The sequence below is a fragment of the Hypanus sabinus genome, chromosome 4 (genome assembly GCF_030144855.1).
Source record: "Hypanus sabinus isolate sHypSab1 chromosome 4, sHypSab1.hap1, whole genome shotgun sequence".
NCBI classification, from domain to species: Eukaryota; Metazoa; Chordata; class Chondrichthyes; order Myliobatiformes; family Dasyatidae; genus Hypanus; species Hypanus sabinus.
Window position 1 is genome coordinate 120,065,612 of NC_082709.1, and position 3,352 is coordinate 120,068,963.

The 3,352-nt window shown below is 37.7% G+C and overlaps 1 long non-coding RNA gene across 1 annotated transcript; it reads right to left on the bottom strand.

The window, feature by feature from the left end:
• Window positions 1-387: 387 nt before the first annotated feature.
• On the bottom strand, window positions 388-3,082 carry LOC132392340 (uncharacterized). Its single transcript, XR_009511500.1, has 3 exons — window positions 3,066-3,082; window positions 1,659-1,761; window positions 388-916 (listed from the first exon to the last, which is right to left on the bottom strand). It is a non-coding gene; the product is annotated as an uncharacterized LOC132392340 (long non-coding RNA).
• Between the last annotated feature and the right edge of the window lie 270 nt (window positions 3,083-3,352).

Genomic DNA, 3,352 nt, shown 5'->3' on the forward strand with positions numbered 1-3,352 from the left:
CCATTGATGCCGCCTGACTTGCTGAGTTCCTCCAGCATTTTGTGCGTGCTGCTCAAGATCTCCCGCATCTGTGGAGTTTCTTGAGATGCCTTTTTGGGTTGATTACCATAGAAGTTCTAAAACTGTTTTCAGCCTGAAAGCTAACTCTGCTATCCTTTTCATAAATGGTGCTGGACCTGCTGATTGGTTCTAGCAATCTCACTCTTTCTTTTAAATTCAATATAACTGTAAGTAGCTTAATAATTGATTTAATAAGTTGTTTGAATTAATTGGCATTGTATTAAAAGAAAACAATAATGATATTCAACAGTGCATAACAATAAAGTTCGTTTATCAGTCTAAGCCAGAAACTTGTTAGAATTTGACAATGTAATTTATTGGCTGGTCCTTTGCATTCCAAGCATCCTCTTTACATTTGTAAGTAGAAAAATTGCAAAAGCTGCTCAATGGCACCATAAAGGTTGACATGGATTCCAAATTACTACATACTCAAGAAATCGTCTTGAAGTGCAAAATTAGATAAACATATGAGCTTTATACATAATGAGAACAGAGACTGGGGATGGTAAATAAAAGCTTGCACAATAACTTGGATCCCTAAAGGCATGAAACAGAAAGAATTGGCATATTTAATTGATCTCTTTATTGTTATGTGATCTTTATTGTTATATGTACACATATTTGTGTACACCAAAATATTTATTGCAATTAAACCAGAAATCCTTGATGAACCAAGAGATCCACAATCAGCTGAGGACTTGATTGGTAGCTTTCAGGTCTAGCAACATAGGAAAGTACAAGAGGTCTAGGTATGATCTCTGGAAATCCATCACATATGCAAAGTGGCAATTCTGGACCAAACTTGAATCATTGATGGATGCTCAACAGTTTGGCAGGGATTTAATGGCAACATCTTCTGTAAAGAAAAACAAAGCAACATACGTTACAGAAAGGATTTGCTCCCAGATGCCTTTTATGTTCGCTTTGACTGACAGAACATACAGGAACCTTCATGAACTCCCAAAGCCAATGCAGAACCTGTAATTTCAGTTTCTGAGGCTGCTGTGAGAACACCCTTCAGGAGAGTGAACACACTCAAAGCATTTGGCATAGACAGAGTACCTGGGCAAGTACTGAAGACCTGTGCTAGTCAACTGGCTAGGGTGTTTACTGACATCTTTAACCTCTTGCATCGGCAGTCAAGCAGGCTTCAATCATACTGATGCCCAAGAAGAATGTGCTAACCTGCCTCAATGATAATCATAGCCATCCACTGCGATAAAGTGCTTTGAAAGGTTAGTCATGAAGTATATCAGCTTCTCGCTAAGGAATGACTTGGAACTGCTCCAATTTGCCGATGATCACAACAGGCCAAAAGCAGATACAATTTCATTGGCTCGGTACTCATCTCTAGAACACCTGGAAAGGGAAGATACATACATAAGTATGTTTTTTTTATTGACTACAGTCAGCATTCAACACTATAATCCCCTTGAAACTAATCAATAAGCTCCCAGACTTAGGGCTTGATACTTCCTTCTGCAACTGGATGGTCGATTTCTTCACTTGCAGACCTCAATCAGTGCAGACTGGCAACAACATCTCGTTCACAATCACATCAGAACAAGGCTGTGTGTTTAGTCACCTGCTTCACTCACATTATACTTATGACTGTGAGGGTAATCACAACTCCAATGCCACATTCAAGTTTGCTGATGACTCCATTATTGTTGGCCGAATCAAAGGGAGTGATGAATCAACCTATAGGGGGGAGATGGAAAATCAGGTCGAGTGGTACCTCAACATTAACCTTTCACCTCAATGTCAGCAAAACCAAACAGCTTGTTATTAACTGGAGGAGGAGAAAACCAAAGTTCTATGAGCCAGTCCTCGTTAGGAGATCAGAAGTGAAGGAGAGGGTCAGTAGTTTTAAATTCTTTGCCATTATCATATCAGAGGATCTCTCCTAGGGCCAACAAATAAGCACAATCATAGAAAAAGCATGACAGCACCTCTACTTTCTTAGAAGTTTGCATGTATTCGGTGTGTCATCTAAAACTTCAACAATCGTCTACTAATACACAGTAGAGAATATCATAACAGTTGCATCACAGCCTGGTATGGAAAAGCCTACAAGAAGTGATAGATTCAGCCCAATCCTCCCCAGGAAAGGACCTACCCACCATTGAGAACATGTACAAACAGCGCTTCCATAAGAGAGCAGCACCCGTCATTAAGGTCTTCATCCATCCAGGCCATGCTGCCTTCGCACTGTTGTGATCGGGAAGGAGGTACAGGATCCTCAAATCCCACACCACCATATTCAAGAAAATCACCAGCAGGCTCTTGAACCAGAGGGGATAACTTCACCCACCCCGACACTGAACTAATTCCACAACCTACTGACTCTCTTTTAAGGACTTGAGCTATCAGTACTATTTTTTTATTTATTTGTTTGTTTGTTTATTATTTGTTTCTTTTGTATTTGCACCATTTGTCTTTTTTTACACATTGCTTACTTGCCAGTCTTTGTTTGTGTGCAGCTTTGCATTGATTCTACTGCATTTTTTGTTCTACTGAGAATGCCTGAAAGAAAACGAATCTCAGGGTTGTATATGGTGACATACATAATAAATTTATGTAAATACATAATAAATTTACTTTGAAATTTGAGTTATGTTTGTGTGGCACATCTTAAAATATGTTGTATTCTCTACAAATTAAAGGAATTTTCTTTTAAAGGATGAATATAAGTAGAATGTAGGGACAAAACTAAGGGAGAACTCATTTGATGAGTAGATTCATTCGAATGCTTAAAAATTAATCGTCAACATTTTACATTTCTATATCTAAGCAGCAGATAAATCATTAGTCAATTCACTCTATGTTCCATTAGAAATTACATGATATGCTGATTGTAACTTCTCTGTACTCATCCTCTCTTATTAAGATATTAATTCCATTCTTTCTCTGCTGATTAAGTCAAAATTTGTCAATATTTACATTCACATTCATATTTCCAAAGTCTGAAGCACTAAAAGAAGAAAGAACACAAATATATCCACCTTTCATATTCCCAGAGCTAATAAATGATTTTGAAGTGTACTTCTTGTTGACACTTTATAAATAGCATTAAGATTAATTATTAATGGAGGGCTATTTTTTATTAACAGCTCACAGAAACTCCACAAAATTTTGCTATTTACATTTTATGTCCCTGAGCCACGAAGGGAAAATGAAACTTGGATTTCTGGTTCTAAATTGTTCTGCATCAATCCCCACTGAAGAGGAGGGTGGTTAGAAAATGGGTTCTTAGATGAGGTGCCAGAGATTGGTAGTTGGATGAGAATAA